The sequence below is a fragment of the Stegodyphus dumicola genome, chromosome 4 (assembly GCF_044657685.1).
Source record: "Stegodyphus dumicola isolate Sdum_Otavi_A_Nest chromosome 4, ASM4465768v1".
Taxonomy (NCBI): domain Eukaryota; kingdom Metazoa; phylum Arthropoda; class Arachnida; order Araneae; family Eresidae; genus Stegodyphus; species Stegodyphus dumicola.
The window spans coordinates 82,971,872-82,990,147 of record NC_140771.1 but is presented as its reverse complement, the minus strand read 5'-3'; the positions used below and the strand labels follow the sequence as shown (position 1 = coordinate 82,990,147).

Genomic DNA, 18,276 nt, shown 5'->3' with positions numbered 1-18,276 from the left:
TACGCCTATTTTAGAGAAAAGGTAACTAAGATAAAGAACTACCACTAATCAGAACATCAGAGAAAAGGTAACTATGATAAAGGTAATTATGAAAAGGTAACTATGACTTCAATATTTTAGTCATCCAGTAAGGAAGTATTCTCTTCATGGTATTAAAATATTTCCGTATTATTCAAATTTTTTAAATTATTGAAAATATTCAAAATCATTTGTAATTTTCGCATTGTACTAAGGTTGTATCTCACCTTATTAGCTTATATAACTGTAATCCATTTATGTTTATTACATATATGCATGATATATAGTGTACAGAAAATGCAGAACGTAGGATATATGATATAAAAATCATTTATATGGCCATTTTTAAGCGTACTTTATTGCGAATACTTTTGAGTATTACCTGTCCAGAAGGTACATAATTTTGCTTTCATTCTTCAGAATTTAATATTTAAAAACGCTTCATAATTTTCCAAAATTTCTAAATTGTATTAAAAATCTGAGTCTTTATTATAGCTTATTAAAATGTAACTATATTTCTTAATTTAACATATTTTTTCCTTCTTTCAAAATAGTAATATTTAAAAAAACTGTTTGGCTTGCAATATTAATAATAACTACATTTCTCATAATAATAGTTATATTTCTTGGTACTATTCGGTTTTGAGGACCGTAAAAAATCGCCAAACTATTGTTGATGCCAGTGCTGCCAAAAATAATTGCGGCAACCCTAACGCAAAAAAGGAAGTACAATAGTAAACAGCTTTCTAAAGATTATTGTTTTAATTTAGATGAAAGATTAATTTCATATAATACTTTTTTATTATTATAATTTATATAGAAAAGGCTAAACATGACTGAATGGAAGCATAAGAGTAAATAACTATTTCTGATCATTATTATAATTTATATATAAAAAAAGAGCTAAACATAACTGAATGGATGCCTGCATCGCTATTTCGCTACCGAGTTATCGCTAAAGCATAATTTCATTTCGTTGGTTGTTCAAATATAATATTCTATAATGAATGATGCCTTTTCTATGAAAAAATTCCCGGTAAAGTGCAGAATCACCCACTTATTTGTTTGCCGCTTTTTACAAGGGTAAAAACAATTGGATTTTTGTCACTTTTCTTTTACTTTTTAAGTGAAAATAGGTCGATGTGTACATAGATAAAGTCAAAAGTGTGCGCAGTGCCATTTTTGTGCAATTCTGGGAATTTTTTTAAGTGAAAATAGGTCGATGTGTACATGGATACCAAGTATGTGCAATGCTTAAAAACGCGTTCTTAAAACAATTCCCAAGTTGCTAAATCCTTAGGATATCAAAAAAGGATTTAAAAATTAAACTAGTATTTCAATGGCGTCTTAAGAAATATAGAACTATCTAAACTTACGCAATTTGAAATCAGCGCGTAGCTAGATTTGGCGCTGTTAAATGAGAGCGTTTGCTAGATTTGGCGCTTTTCCGCAAACATTTTCGCTGCAATTTTTTACGGTCCTCAAAACCTATTTCTAGTAACCTAGTACCTATTTCTTAATTTAATGTCTTCCCCCCCCTCATTTTACACAAATATTTTTAAAAAATTCTATTTAGCTCGGAATATTTTTTTTAATTGCTAAGCTTTTAATACTATTTTCTAGTCTCCATTCCTATCTTCCTTGATTGATTTTCTTTCAGAAAAAGAGCTAAATTATTTTGATAGTTGGATGAAAGAAAAACGTTTTAGTACTACATTTATAGAACATTTACCTAATGTGAATATTTTGCTATATAACGAAATGTTTCGTTTTGAATTAAGCTTTTGGAAATCATCACAATCATAGTTCCTAAATTAGTTAACTACAATCTTAGTTTTCAAATTAGCGATTTTTTGCTTAATCTGTAATACTGAAAGAATAGTTATAGGTACAAAAATCAGTAGCTGGAAAACGTGGAATTGAATTACACAAATATATGTTTTTACTTAGTTATAGAAAACGAGTATTCTCTTTCACCATTAATTTTCTTAGAAATAATACATAGAGAGTAGGCTGTTACTAAGATAGCCCTAAAAGCTGTTATTAGTTAGAATATAAATTCAAAATAAACGTAATTAAAAGTAAATTAAAAAGCCTATGACTTGCGCTAAAGCTGCAGAGTAATAAACCAATAATTTATAATAAGAAAACTTTCCTTGTTGATCTGAGTAAACCATATATTTTCTAATGTTTTCATATGCAAACTAGCAGGACTTTGGAAATTCGATAACAATAACCGAATGATAACATAAATCGCGATTACATTAAGAAGGGTTGATTGTCTCTGATTGAATGCAGTCTTCTGCTTTTATGTAGGAGGAGGTGTGAAATGAAGACTGAGATGGAAATTATGATCAATTTTTATTTTTGGTCCGGGTTGAATTGGGAATAAAATTGTCAAGACTGTTTTCGGAAAGGTTCATTTGGAACATCAGCAGATGGCGAAGCATATACGAGTTTATCGCACTTTGTCTTTTCCAATAAGCACCTGCATTGGAGCTAGATAAAATGATGTAAATACTCTGACAGTGCTCGTTTGTTATCTGCAACAGATAAAGTTATCATCACTAGTTTCGCTTTCCTCTAGGCATGTGGATAAACTTCCGTAAACGCTTAAACATCATAGATTATTCATTACTTTTCAACGATTTATTTCACAACGTGCTGTACAAGGAACAGATGTAGTGTATTGTCAGTAATGAGCGAATTGCGCACGCAATTCAAAGAATGGGATCTGCTTATAAACCTTTTCCGAAGGAGGGAAAGTTAGCAGCAGAAAGTGAAAACAATGTCGATTACAATGTCCCAGCATTTCGGTGCGCATATTTACATAAGTACGCTGCATGTTATTCTGCTATATCTTTTCAAATTGTGAATAATTTATTATCAAATGCGGATGACATATATTACTATTTTAATTCAAAAAAGACTTTAAAGCTCTACAGCTTAGGTGGAAGACCTGGAACAGACGTCATTGCTACGCAAGCAGTCCTATCTGCTTACTTCAGTATTCCACTCTGTTTTGCTACGATCATGTAGATCTCGCCGAAGACTGGTACGAAACATTTAGCTCTGCTTTGGCGGAACTGCAATCTGGATGCTACGGTGTAATAGGTCAAGTGGTCTTATCGGAATTTTTCAATTTCCAGTACTTAGGTGCGGATTTGAAGGATGATACAAAGTATATCATGGAATTTACACCTACGTAATGTCATAATGTCTGCCGATGTAATAACAATGGTTAAATTTATTTCCTCTACTGCAAGTGTAAATGCGAAAAGAATTCTCAAGGTAAGTAACGTCTGATGAAAAATTAATCATTTTTTGGTATTCTCTTCACTAGTGACCTACGTATGAATTACGTTATATACCTGACTGTAAATCATGAGACGGAATTTTGAGAATTTTGACGGAATACGAGAAGACAACCTGGCGATGTTGCTCCGACATCTTGCTGTATTATGGTTACGATCTCTCATATCTGGGGTCATGTTGAGAGACATCAGAACAACTTTTTGTGAATGAAAAATAGGGATGGCCACCAGGATTGTTTTATATTTGATTCTAGTAGTAAAATGATGACTATTGACAAATGTGAAATAGGTTTACTTCAATTGTCAAATATGAAATAGTTTCGTTTGAAATGCTATTTAAATTATAAAGACAACAATTAATGCACAATGACGACCATCGAGGGACATGGTATCCTTTTCATTACCATATTAGTGCATTCGTATGATAATGTTGCATAGTTTAATATAATAACTGAATAATTTACTGAATCTCATGGCAATGCTATGAAAGTAAATGCGTGTAATTTCTTTATATTCGATATTTATATATTGAAATACTAGCCAAAGTACCCGATGCCAGTTAAGTTAGATTGAGAGTAATGTATCTAACAATAGAGAGAACGATACCGCTGTAATCTTCTTTTTCAATCTGATGCAATATGGAACTCACATAAAAAATTTCGATAGAAAAATAAACTAATTATCTATGGCACACACTTTTTAATGATCTTCGCCTTTCTAATCAAATGGTCGCAGAAGTTCAAATTCCATTCAATATTTCACCTATATTCAATTCTAGTAGATTAAATGTGGCAAAAAATTGATCATAATTGATCAGAAAACTTACAAATTTTTGATTAACAAACTTTAAGATTTGAAAACGAGCAATAGCAGTACTTTTCGAAATATAGGATTTTTATCTCCAGCGTACAAGACTGTTGCCACTCGGAAAAATGAGCACGAAAATTAATGTTTTCAGAGTTTTTAATTACTATCTCGGCTGATTAAAGTCGTACGAAAATGGGAATAGGCTTCCCACGAATTTCTGGAATCGGGAGTAATATATTTAATGTTTGGCAATGCTATTTTTATTTTATTGCATAACTCAGGAATTTTTTATTAACAAACTCTACGATTTGAAAGCGAGCAGTGGCAACACTTCTCGAAATAAAGCAGATTTTTATTTCCTTTATCTTTAGCGTGCGAGACTGTTGCCACTCGGAAAAATCAGGGCGAAAATTAGAGTTTTCCGAGTTGTTAATTATTATCTCTGATTTTTAGCTCTTTTTTTTTTTTTTTTTTTTTTTTTTGAAAAAGTGGACGTCGACCTTTTCCAGAACCCAGAAAACTAGAAAGTTTGGAGACGATAGTTATAGTAGTGACTCAGTTAATCGCCAACAAACAAACACACAAACAGACATTCTTCTTTATATATATATTGTAGCTTTATGTACGGTTCAGTATGATGGTGTTATCAGCCTCGTTAGTTTTGCTTATTCTTTATAAGTGAAAGATCACCAGACGAGTAGTAAATCACCTGTTACGGGAATACTCCCTTTTTTATGTTATCAGCTTCGTTAGTTTTGCTTATTCTTTATGGGTGAAAGATCATCAGACGAGTGGTAAATCACTTACGGGAATACTCCCCTTTTTTAGCATGATTAACTTTCCATAAGAAAGCTATAAGATTAGCCATATTTCCATAAGATTAGCCGTAAGAAAGCTTTACAAAATGTAAAGCTTTCTTATGGCTACTTTGGGTACTTGTGTACTATCACTAACAGCTTCACTCACAACATCCGCGATACATCACTAACAGTTTCACTCACAACAGCTATTGGGATTGCCTCAGTGTTGTAAGTCAGCAGAGTGATGGTTAGTAACATTGGCTGTGTATCGTCAGGTACCAGTTAATGCACAAGTACCCATTTTGTTTATAATCTCTTAAACACTGCTATCTTTCCAAGCAATTTCAAATTTAACAGGTTGGGAGGAGAATTCAGGAAATTTCCGAGGTACTGGTGGCCTTAGCGCGGCTTCATCACCTGATATTGGTGATTCAAAAACGGAAGAAACGTTAACCATAACTGTAGGATTCACGCAGCGAAAGACAGTTAATTCATTGGACTTTCTTAGTGTTCTTAAGTTGTAGATGCCATATGTTCATCAGGTGATTGCTGCTAGGATTACTTTATTCGAAATTATAGTCACCTTATATGACAACAACAAGACTTACTTACAGGTTCTTGATTGCTGCAATACAAAGTGCTGAAACACCTTCGACGACTCAGAAACCAGTCACACTAATTTACCCTTCAAACGACGACCGAGGATCTCAAAATGAAAAACAATTTGTATACGTATTTATCGGTAAGGTTTTCTTTATATTAGCATGCGTTGTCTTCCCAATGGTCCTTAAAATTATATGATATATTATATACCTTATAAGTTACAAACTAAATCTTCTTTATATGCTCATTTACAAAATTATGCTAGAGTATCTATGTATTCCAAATTAAAGTTAATTTTGTTTACTTCACGTTACATTCCTAATCAAAGGAGTTTTTTTTTTAAATTTTTTTTACACATCCATATACGCACACACCAATGGACGCTATAACATATCAAGATATTTTCTACTACTCTTCCTTTTCCTCTCGAGGCCTACATTTTTTTTTTTTTTTTTTTTTAAATCTTTTCCTTTCTCCTCTTAACTACTATGGGCCATTTATTTTTAAATTTATTTTGTCCCAATTTTTCTTCCAGGCCTTTTGAACTCGTATAAAACAATACGAAGTTCCTTTTTACTATTCTCTGAAACCCGAAATTCCCCCCCCCTTTCTATATACCTTTCCTTCGCACATCGGTGAAGAAAGACTTAGCGGGTACAAAACAAGACTTGAAAACAAGGCAAAACGCGTACTTAAATTATACACATTTTTGGATGCACTTCATTTATACTAATTTCTTCGAATTATTCAAATTTAACTAACCAGACACTCAAGGCAAATTTAAAATGATTTACGAAACTGGAAATCTGAAATTAAATATCCCGGTCAATTTTTGTCCTACAGGAACCAAACCCTTGTAATTTTTTCCCCTAACGAGCATAAAACACTCCCAAATAAAAGTTTAGCGACCGGGAGATCACATTAAAAGCTAGATTTCGTTATATATGCAAAACTAATTTTTTTAAAATTTGACCGTGCCAAAACATGAAAATATTTGTCATTTAAAACACCTCTGTAACTGGAAGTATATAACTATCACCAACGGTTACGAAAATAAAGGCCGAGTAAGAATTTATAACCAGGGTAAGGGGTGGGTACTGCCGATATGAATAAAAAAAGAAGGTGCACAACTAGATGTTTTAGCAGTCCCATATACAAAATTTCAACGTTGTTTGGCTTATCATTTTATGCGAAATACATACATATGTATAGACGTCACTAAAAAAATCTATTCTGAATACGGTTTTAATCCAATTTATAATCCCTCTTGGAAAAAATAGTCCTTTATTCTGTCCGCTCGTATAGCCATCATGCAAAAAATAGTCAAAATAGGTTCGGGAATGGTCGAAACGTACATTTTCCTTGAAATATAATACCTGAAATTCTTCGCGATTACTTCGTATAAGGAAGTAAAAAAAGAAACATAAACTTAGTAAATATAGTAAACATACCAAATGCACCATTGTAACCCCATCGTCGTTATCTCATTAGAAATTCTTAACTGTTGGAGCTAGTTCTTTACTACATTGCATGAAGCAAAAAATTTTTATGTCCCATTATTCTGAATATCTCATAATGATGACCTGTAATAAAAATGCCAGCCAACATAATATTCGCCAATATAATGTGTGTCCCGGCATTTTGATGATGGTTGTATTCTTTGTGATATAAGCTAAACTTGTATTAGCGGAACGGACATTCCGCCTCCTGCTGGCACATATCTGGGAGTTGCGTTTTTTACGTGAAACATTATTTTATAGATATTAGTCAGGTGGATCATCGAAGCATGTAAATAATAATGAGACTCTGAAATACCAAAAGGAATTAAGTCGAGAAGAAAATCAGTTTTTATCTGCATAAAATATTCAAAGAAATCGCCACCTTTACTTCGTGCAAGGAAGTAAACAAAAGCAAGCAAAACAATAATCTAATTTTAAAATATTGAAATTAAATAAGTTTATTTTCAGAAATAAACATTAGAGTCTTAATTTATTTTTCAGTATGTAATTTTGATATTTTTGAACAATTTGTTAGTATATCAAGAGGAAATCCAAATTCAGATCCGAATTCAAAATCCGCCCCGAGGTCAAAAGCTCTAGCTATGCCTCTGACTTTGCACAACAGTTTTTCAGCGTGGAGTGCAGTACTTTATGGTTGCCAGAACAAAGCTATCGTGTCTTGCAAACTAGGCATGTCAAAATCTAGAAATACCTTGTAAAGACATATTTTAATCCAACTAAATCTACAAAATTCAACTGTTTTTTGAATATGAATATAAACCCAAATATAATATATACAACAAATTTTCATATTACTTTTACGAATTAATAGTGAGTGTAATAAGCTTATTTGAAACGCTCAGTGACTATTACATCATTTCACTTTCAATATGTATGCTACAATAAGATCCAGTTAAGTTAGGTTATTTGAATGTGGCAAAGCACACGACGTCTATCCTCCTAGTGGGAAGGATGCTTTCGTGGAGGACATTTTAAGGAAATTGTTTTGTATTCACGTTACACATGTCCTATACGATATATCCAGGCGAAGTCCGTGGCGTACCTTGGGACCGCAGATATCATCATTTGCATAGGTGTCCAAATACTTATTGGTAGTCAGTGTACTAATAACGTTTCTGGACTGCGTTATTTCTGGATCAATTTATGTCACATGGCTTGCATAACGCTGATGAAGTGGCTAGTTCGGAATCTGAACTCAGAATTGCCAGAACTGAAACTTTCTCTTAATAAGGAACTTAAACTAAAACCTTTCTCTTGATTAGCTGCCATACGGGATGATTGCAAACTTTAGCTTCTATCTCTCTTTTCGTTAAGACGCAATTCCGCTCTGCTCTCTTCCTATTGAAACAGTATCAAAAATGTAAAAGGTTCTTAAAAGGCACGATTAGAGTGACAGGTATATTGTGGCTGCAAACGTTGATTGAAATAAAGATGAACGTTTAATCCGCCTCGACTGCCAAGTTTGCTGTTCATTTCGGATTTAACATTGTCCATTCTACATCATCAACATTACTACGTCTTTTCGTTTTATACATACATATATATAACAGCTCTATCATGTAGTGAGGAAGAAATCATACACAATAATTATAAGAGAAAAAATAAACTAAAATTGTTAAAAAAATCTACAATTTTCTTGTTAAATGCGTCATTTTTTTATATAATAAGGGCAATATAAAAAAGTAAAAGGCAAGGCCACCAAAAAACACAATAAAATATATCTGACATGTACACCACATGACTGAATTTGTACGGAATATTAAATTATACGCTTTTTTTGCTGCATTTCATTTAAACTTATTTCCTCGAAATACATTAGAGATATATTTCTAATTCAATTAATTCAGTTCTCACTTCGCGGCAAGAGAAAGGTACATAAAACCTCAAAATATCTTCATTAAAAATTGAAAATTATAGAAAACCTAAAATACCAAATACAGTTAAAACAATTGAAAAATATACAATTAAAATTAGAGTTTCTACGTAAAAGCAAGCAATTTGGGCAGCAGGCAAGAAGGCAGATTTCGCGGAGCACAAAACTGAAAGTTTACTTTTGGTCCCACTCGGCAAAAAGACATTGAAGGCGCAGATAGCGGCTTAATTCACTATTATGCTAAGTTTCAAACGTAAACAAATATGGCTGCTATGGTAACAAATCTAGGCTTAGTTACACTTAAACAACTTTTAAATTGATACAAACTACATATAAAACTATAAACATATATAATACACATATATATTTGTAATAATAAAATTCCATAATCAAGAATACACTTAAAATTCTAACTGTATGTTCTTTTCATTTTTAATGGCGATGTTCTCTTATTTGAAAGTACATGGAATTAAATCCACAGCCCCGTAGTCAATAAGTTTTACCCGCTTTTTCTACACGTACAATTATAGAATGTTCTGGAAATATTTAAAGCGAACTGGATTGGCTGACGAGGCTGACGTCATTTCTTGGAAGCTTTGCCTTTCCTTATCGGGGCTTTTTCTTAAATGTCACGATGCAGTAAACTTCATACAAAAAGTTATTAGTAATTCTTTTTATTTACTCCGGATATCTGATTTTGTAACTGCTATTTCTCCTGAATAATAATAAATGGATCCTGTTTTTTTAAACTTATCGTCTGATATTTTAAGCTACGACAAAAGCTGGTACATCATATATATATATATATATATATAATACAACTATAAACATGCAGGTTAACTAAAGGCATAAAAACCTTAATCGGATAAGATAAAAACAACATAATTCAATCATTTTGAAAGTAAAAAATTCACAATTTATCAACATATAATAATAATAATAATAATAATAATAATAATAATAATAATAATAATAATAATAATTAATCATCATCACCATCATCGCCATCATCATCATCATCATTCTCATCTCTTCTGAACCCATTTTAAATCCTTTTTGCAATCCATTTTGGGAAAAGTGTCCTTTATTCTGTTCTACAGATGTCACGCAAAAACATCGTTAAATTCCGTTCGATAGCGATCAGAATGAATATTTTGTTTGAAATATGATAACCGAAAATTTTCTCGATTAGAATACTTTTTTTACTTCATACAAGGCATTAAAAAATTGGAAGAAAGCAAGAACGCAAAACTGGAATGGAAAACAAGAAACACCCTGAATATTTCCGGTCGAGGTGATTAAAGATTAAATACTTTTACGGCATATATATATATATATAAACATCAGACACAGCCATCACATTTTTTAAGATCGAACTTTTGTGCAATCAGAATCGGTGATTTTATTTCTAAAACTGGTTTATATTCCTAAAACTAAAAACAGTAATAATATCAAAAATAATAAAATATAAATCTAATAAAGCATTCTTTCCCTCAAAAACTTTGGTCATATTCATTCTTAATCTAATTTAGAGCTTATTATGTGTATTAGTTATTTATGTGTAATTATTGTATTATGATATTATTGTACTGTTATCTTGTATATTATGAGAAAAAGGTAAAGAATCGATGAGGACCAAAAGCACAAAAAAGGAGTAGGTGGTTTAGAATCTCGGCGAACAAGGGATATTTTGCTACGGTGACCAGACAAAAGCCCACTAGACGAAAGCGCACGCTACAAAAGCCCACAAAAAAGACCCCACTGGGATAATTGCCCACACGACTAATACCCACACCCATGAAAGCGCACATTGATAAAAGCTCACACAGATAAAAGCCCACATTGATAAAAGCCAACATAGATATAAGCGCACGCTGATAACAGCCCACACTGACAAAAAAAACCACAGCGATATATATGCTACGTTAAAATTACCATTTTTTCCCTTTTTTCTTCAGCTTCACAAAGCAGATTCATGAATAAAGATAAAATAAATTAATAAATAACAAATAAATGAACAATAAATTTAAGAAGCGGAACACATTTCATTTTGGAATCCGGCTAAATTAAAATCCTATATGTACAGAGAGTCAATCAAAATAATATAATTAAAAACATATATATGTATGTGTAACTTTGTTTTTATATTTACGCAACAAATGGAAGTGCCCTCGTATAAGTCCGATAAAAAGAGGTGAAATGGAATACTGGCCACACTGCTTCTTTTAATTCTCCAAAATTATAAGGAGTATAAAATGTATGTCAATTTTCATCATATAGAGAGAATAATTTATGAATAATTTAACACTGCAGAAAATTTTGCATATAATGAATTTAAAATGGAGAATTAAACCCGAACTTTCATTTCAAAGAAAAAAATGAAAGTACCAATTACAGTAATTATATTAATATACTATTATGATTATGAAAAATACTATTATGATTAAGAAAACATTTGTGTGCTCAATCACAAACATTGTTTTAATGGTGAGTTAAATGCACGGTTTCAAATAATCTAGTTAAATTTTGACAACTTGGATTTTACATAAATTAATTTCATTCCCACTTGAAATTTCATTTTTAATCATAATAATTATCACTCGTAAAATTTCTTAGGAAGTCATAGCTATTTTGGATTTCCTGAAAATGGGTGCTGTTTTAAAGTGGGCATTCGTCTTGTGGCCTTTTGTCATGCAGTTTTTAACTGGCCGCTGGCTATTCAGGCGAGAAACCATTGTGTTCCTATTCTTTTGCCTCCAGCTAAGTGAAAAAGCAGTTAAAGAGAGGTGGTGATGAGGTATTTAATTATGGCAAAGCACACGAGGGCTATCTGCCTAATGGGAGGGATACCTTCGTGGAGGACTTTCTAAGGCAAACTGGCTCGTATACACCTTACACATGGGGAAAACCACGGAAAGGCCCATGCAGCCAGCCCGTTCGCGGGATTCAAACCTCGGACCGAACTACCAGTGTTCAGCGACTTTGTTAAAGAGAGGAGAGCCTTGCTTAATTGCTTTATCCCCTATCGAACCTGGGGTGCCAAAGAACGGCCTCAGAAGGGAAGGGAGTGGCAGGAGAGCAACTAAAGGTTAGTCAGAAATAAATTAAAGAAGATTTTAAATGTGTTTTGTTAGTTACTAGAAAATAACAATATCTGAAATTCCGCTTATTTAACTGAAGTTAACCTTTTTTTGCATTTCTTTAGTCTAGTTTTTGAATAACTTTTTATCTAAGGATTATTTAGAATTTCAATTATTTTAAAAATTTCAATAAATGGAAAACGTAAGGAAATAAATATTTCTTAACCATTTTTAAAGGGATAATTCTCTGTTTTTGCAGTAAAACTGCAGAGTGGAAAAATATGCTAGCTCCTGATTCAATAGTGTCTCTAACAACTTTTTGATGAACTAATTAAACATGCCTGTTATATCAAAGCAAAGCCATTGTTTAAAAGTAAAACTACCGAACTATTTCTAAAAAAATTAAATTATTACATATATTAAAATTTACGTAAAAGTAATATTTTTCATTTTAACTTTCATATGGTTGAAAGTTAATGAAAAATATATAAAAGTTAAACTCTTCGAATAATTTTAAAACGAAGGTTTCGGAACTCAAGAAGAAGAAGATTTAAGAACTATGAGCCCAGCGTTATAAAAAAGAGTAATCTTGCACATTAAAAATAGTTTTTATTTCAGTAAAATATTACGTTACTCGATTAACTGTAAACGCTTAAAAACAGTTCATTTTAATTTTCCGTAGTTATTTATATACAAAATCTTCCAATGAAGGAAATTTAAACAGCATTTAGAAATTGAATTTCACTGGAACACTTCTTTTGTGGGTTTTATGCTGTTATTACGTGTTGAATATTATTTCGGCTACAGTAAGAAGAAGACACACATAACATGTAAAATTTATTATTTAGAAAAACTATCAAATTAAGGTTATTTTCTTCACCTCGAAATGCATTGTTTCCTCTATACGAATTTCCTATTCTGACAACACAGAAATGGTGGTCACATAACTTGTACCAAGTTGTAGCAGATATTTCTTATAAACCTCGTGTATTGGCGATCAAATAGAAAAAAATGCTTAATTATGGAGCTACGTTTTGAATATTTTTTCCCTTATTGAATGAGTTCAAAAGTTTTTAATATCTTGTTTTCTAGCATGAAATGTTTCACCAGTTTTTAAACTTCTTTCCTAAGAATCATTCATAAAGCAGAAGATAGTAAGATTGGCAGAAGTTAGTAAGATAATTTGCATGCTCCCGTGAACGATTAGACATTATAACTTGTTTGTTAGCTCCATTTTTGAAGCTAACATTCAAACATAAAATTAAATAAAATTCTACGCTTTACATTGGTTAATTTGATAAAAAAATTTCTATTGATTTCAAAAGAGAAAAAAATTTTGAGGATTTGTTGAGATAAGCAGTATGCACAAAAACTTACATATATTACATTCTAAGCGTGAAAAAATTTTTTTGATTGGTAGAACGTATCTCATCTAAGACTTAATCATTTATTTTCGACTCGTAAAACTTTCTAGGCATTGTTTCTTTGAAAATAAATCTGAGAAAAAGTTCAAATATCGGAGCAAAATAATTAGTTAGATGAATGAAAATTAAATCATAAATACACGGTTCAGAATTTCAGAAAATTAAAATCATAAATACTGGGTTTAGTAATATAAAAATAAAAGTCCCCTTTGATTATCAGTGTGGGCTTATCAGTGTGGGCTTTCATCAGCATGGTCTTCTATCTATGTGGGCTTTTATCAACGCGGGCTTTTATCAGTGTGGGCTTTTATCAATATGCGCTTTCGTCGCTGTGGATATTTGTCGCGTAGGCAATTATCATAGAGGGCCTTTTTTTTTTTTTTTTTTTTTTTTTTTTTGTTGTTGTTGTTGTTGCTGTTGTTGTTGTTGTTGTTGTTGTTGTGGTGGTGGTCTTTTGTCGCTTCTCTGAGGAGAGGTAGAATTCGTCTCAGACTCAGAAACTGTCTGAGAAACGGTTCCCAGACAAAAGCCCACTGGACGAAAGCGCACGAACGAATCTGAAATTGCATTTTATTATTTATTTACTTATTTAACTTTGGTATGTGTATGCGAAAATGAAAAATATCATTGTGGAATTTCTCACATGCTATTTTTAAGGTAATATGGCTGAGATTAAATATAATTGTTTCATTATTAAAACTATTAACTTTTTAATTCAAAACACTTGAATTTTATTTTATTTCTTTTAAGTTTTTCCTTTAGTTTCTTTTTAGTTTAAGAATATTAAAACAGTTAAGCACAATGAAAAACTTGGCTAGAGATATTTTATTCTTTACTTTAGACTGAGCTTATCACCAAAGTTTAAACATATTTCTCAATGAAAGCTTTTTTGAACGTAATTAAAATTTGACGATATTCTAGAGATATTTTCTTTTAGATTTCTGAATAAATTAAAACTGTTAGCTGACACCCTGTCAGATAATGAATTCCAAATGTAACCTCTTAATCTTTCAACTACAGCAATTTGGAATAGTGTTTCTAATTTTCATTTTATTTATTTATTTTTGGGGGGATGGAACAACTCTTAGAAGTCAACATATCTACAAATTTAAGTACAATCACCTCAAACTATAGTAATAAATTGCAACATTTTTTTTAGAGATTTTGAAGATCACAAAGAACTATGTATATAATAACATCTAATAAAATTTTGTAACTACATAAATATATATTTATAGAGTCATCAGATTCAAAGTTCACCGTATTTAGATTCTAAGTATACATAGTATGTAAATTCATCATTCATTAATAGTATAGTAATAGAATGTATAGTAATAGAAAATTAGCATTAATGTTTCGAATTGTAATTTTTTAATAATTTGTCTTGCATTTGCTAAGTATTCAATATTTATTTGTTCAAGACGTATGGATATCAGTTATATAACATGAAAAATACACAGAAAGCAGCTAATCTTATATAACAGCTGATTGTGAAAGAAAAGTTACAGTGCTCTTAATTACAGTTATAGTGATTTTAAATCTCCCTATTTAAAATAGTCGTTTTCTAATTGACATTAGATTAAATTAGTTCCATTATCCATTAGAAAATAATTATAGTGAATTATATCTATTGACGACATTTCTAAGAGGTCGCCTTTTGAAAGAGACCTGTATTTATTGTGAACATACACAAACATTTTCATGAATATCACATTTCTAAGACCACCATATCTACAACCAAAATCCTTTAAAAATGTGACCTGTTGAGTTTATAGAGGGCTCACTTTATTTTTAATAAAACATGTACATCTTCGTTATATATTTGCTACATTTTGATTTTCTGTCAGCAGTGGTTCTATTTCTTTAGAAGTATGTGAAATAAAAAAAAATGGACACTATATGACAAAAATGGAATTTAATTTAAAAACACACGTCTTGAACATGTCTGAAATTCATTATTCTGCTCGGAATAAATTTATGTAAAGAAAATGTTTAATAAATATTAGAACTCAAAGGCTAAGTCAGGTAAAGGTAGTAAGAGTCATTTCGTCTGAATATATCTTTTCTTAATCATAAAGTGACTTTTCGAACAGCGAATGAAACAGGGAGGACAGAATAAGTGCGAACGGCAGCAGACAAACGACACTATTTCGAACTCGGCATGAAAAGAAAATGGACGAAATGGCACTAAGTCAAGGAAAGGCCTTCGTGGAAGACTTTTAAAGGAAACTCGCTCGTATACATGTTGCACAAGAGGAAAGACCACGAAAGTGCCCATGCAGTCAGCCATTACATCGGGATTTGAACTCCGGACCGAGCTACCAGTGTTCAGCGTTTTTACCGCTTGTCCGCTGGTGAGCCTTGTGCCTACATGAAAAGCTTAAGAATTGGATGACTGGCGCTTTATTAATGTACAGCTTTTATTTTATTTTTTTATTAATTTTTATTCATCTAACTAATTATTTTTTTCCGATATTTGAACTTTTTCTCAGATTTATTTTCAAAAGAACGATGTCTAGAAAGTTTTGCGAATCGAAAATAAATGATTAAGTCTTAGATGAGATACGTTCTACCAATCAAAAAATTTTTTCACGCTTAGAATGTAATATATGTAAGTTGTTATGCATACTGCTTATCTCAACAAATGCTCAAAATTTTTTTTCCCTTTCGAAATTAATAGACATTTTTTTATGAAATTAACCAATGTAAAGCGTAGGATTTTGTTTGAATATTAGTTTAAAGAATGGAGCTAACAAATAAATTATAAGGTCTAATCGTTCACGGGAGCATGCAAATTCTCAATGACCTTCTGTAAGATTGCTGACTTCTTACTAGTGAACAGAGTCCGCCGAGCGGTAAAGTCGCGGAACACTGGTAGTTCTGTTCGAGTTTCGAATCCCGCGGTCGGGCTGGCTGCAGGGACGTGTTCGTAGTTTTCCGCATGTGTAATTTGTGTACGAGCCAGTTTCTCTTAGAAAGTCTTCCACGAAGGCATTCCTCTCCTCAGGCAGATAGACCTCGAGGGTTTGCCGTGCTCATACACAGCAAACTAAACCAAAATCATGCATATGGCGTTATTTATTGGAATGGGTACAGGCATCATATTGCAGTAGATAAAGGCGTGATGTAGATGATGTTCTTTTAGGGCGTGTTTGCAAACATGATCTGTTTACATCAGTGTTTACTATGAAAATTAAGTTAGCACTATAAAGTTGTTTACAAAGCTTACTTCATTCCGCATATTTACGCTTACTGCTTACATCTAAATATTGTTGTATAGATGGGACTCAGTATTGACTAATGAGTTGCTAAAGTATCAGCACAACTATACAACAATACTTAAATTGTTGTGTTGATATTTTAACAACTCAATCGACAAAATATTGAGTTGCTAAAGTATCAGCACAACTAATAAACTTAACATTTTAAGGTAATAAATTAAATAGAGGAATTCAAGATTAGCCTACAGGCTTTCTCAGACAATTAACTTACTGGCGCACTTAATGCAACGGCCGCAAATGGCTAAACTCTGATAGCAGAAGTCGACGTAGCCAATTTTCGCATTCCCTTTCAATCGCAAAAGCTACGCCTTAAATACTCTTAACTCATTTGCATCCTAAACATGTTTACTTACTAACTTATTTACATTCGAGTGAGGAAGCGGAAAGTAGAATTGACAGTACAGGCTGAAATAATACATAACAGGATAGTATTGTCTCCCTCCTTCCAGCCTGCTTTCGTGGTGTAACGGTTAGCACACTCGGCGCGTTTTCGAGAGGATCAAGTTAGAGTCCCGGCAAGCGCATTGCTAATTTTTCACGTCTCCAGCATGACGCCTAAAAGGTGGTGGAAGATGATTCTTCTCCACTAAGATTTGACGAATGGGTTCCCTAATACCCAGTCGTGTTTAAAAGGGGAATATATAAGGTATTTTCTCCCTCCTTCCAGAATGCCTTCGTCGTGTAACGGCTAGTACAATCGGCTCGTATTCGAAAGATCTAGGCTCGAATCTGGAAGAGAGCATTGCTTATTTTTCTTGACTCCAGCATAAACAAACAAACAAATAAATAAATAAACAAATAAATAATAATAAAAAAAAACTTATGACTCTACAGTAAGAACTAAAGATCTTTAAAGTAAAAAATTCTATATTTAATTCAAGTCGGCTCAGTCTAGACCAGTGATTCTCAACAGTTCTTCCCTTATGTGCCCTTTTCACCATTGCTAAACGATCCTTCAGTCTCTCCTTCCCCAAACTCGAAAAGTACACATGCGTTTGTTTAAATATGGATTATTTTTAATGTAAATTAAACAAGAATAAAACATGTTGGTAAACACGAGAATTTGAATAAAAGTGCTTTTTTATATTCATAAATTAAATCTAAATACTTAATACGTAAAGAAAAGGTTGACTAAATTACTCTCTGAAACTGTGAAATTCCCCTTAGGGCTATTCCTCCTGATTGAGGACCCATAATCTAGACAGAATTAGTTTCTAATAGTGACTAAATGTACAAATAATTTAATTTGTCACACTTCTCTTATACTAACTTTTGTTATACAAAACTTCGGATTATTTGCATGTTTTTTGAAAATAAAAGTTAAGCCACGAATTAAAAGAAAATTATGCTTGAAATTTGTTGTTGAATTCGAAAACGTTTATTTGGTAGCCATACCTAAGACACCTTAGAGATCAAATTTGAAGTATACCTTACTTGTTCTTACTAACTTCTGCTTTATGAATTATTCTTAGGAAAGAACTTTAAAAACGGGTGACACATTTCATGCTAGAAAACAAGATATTAGAAACTTTTGAATTCATTCAATAAGGGAAAAA

General features: G+C 32.0%; 1 protein-coding gene across 3 annotated transcripts in view; it reads left to right on the top strand.

The window, feature by feature from the left end:
• Positions 1–2,348: 2,348 nt before the first annotated feature.
• The window catches only part of LOC118192354 (protein O-mannosyl-transferase TMTC3-like), a 495,624-nt gene continuing 479,696 nt past the window's right edge, over positions 2,349–18,276 (top strand). For all 3 annotated transcript variants that reach the window (XR_004758374.2, XM_085815135.1, XM_085815132.1), the window contains exon 1: positions 2,349–3,309. The gene's annotated coding sequence lies outside the window, so the exon portion shown is untranslated. The remainder of the gene's footprint in view (positions 3,310–18,276) is intronic.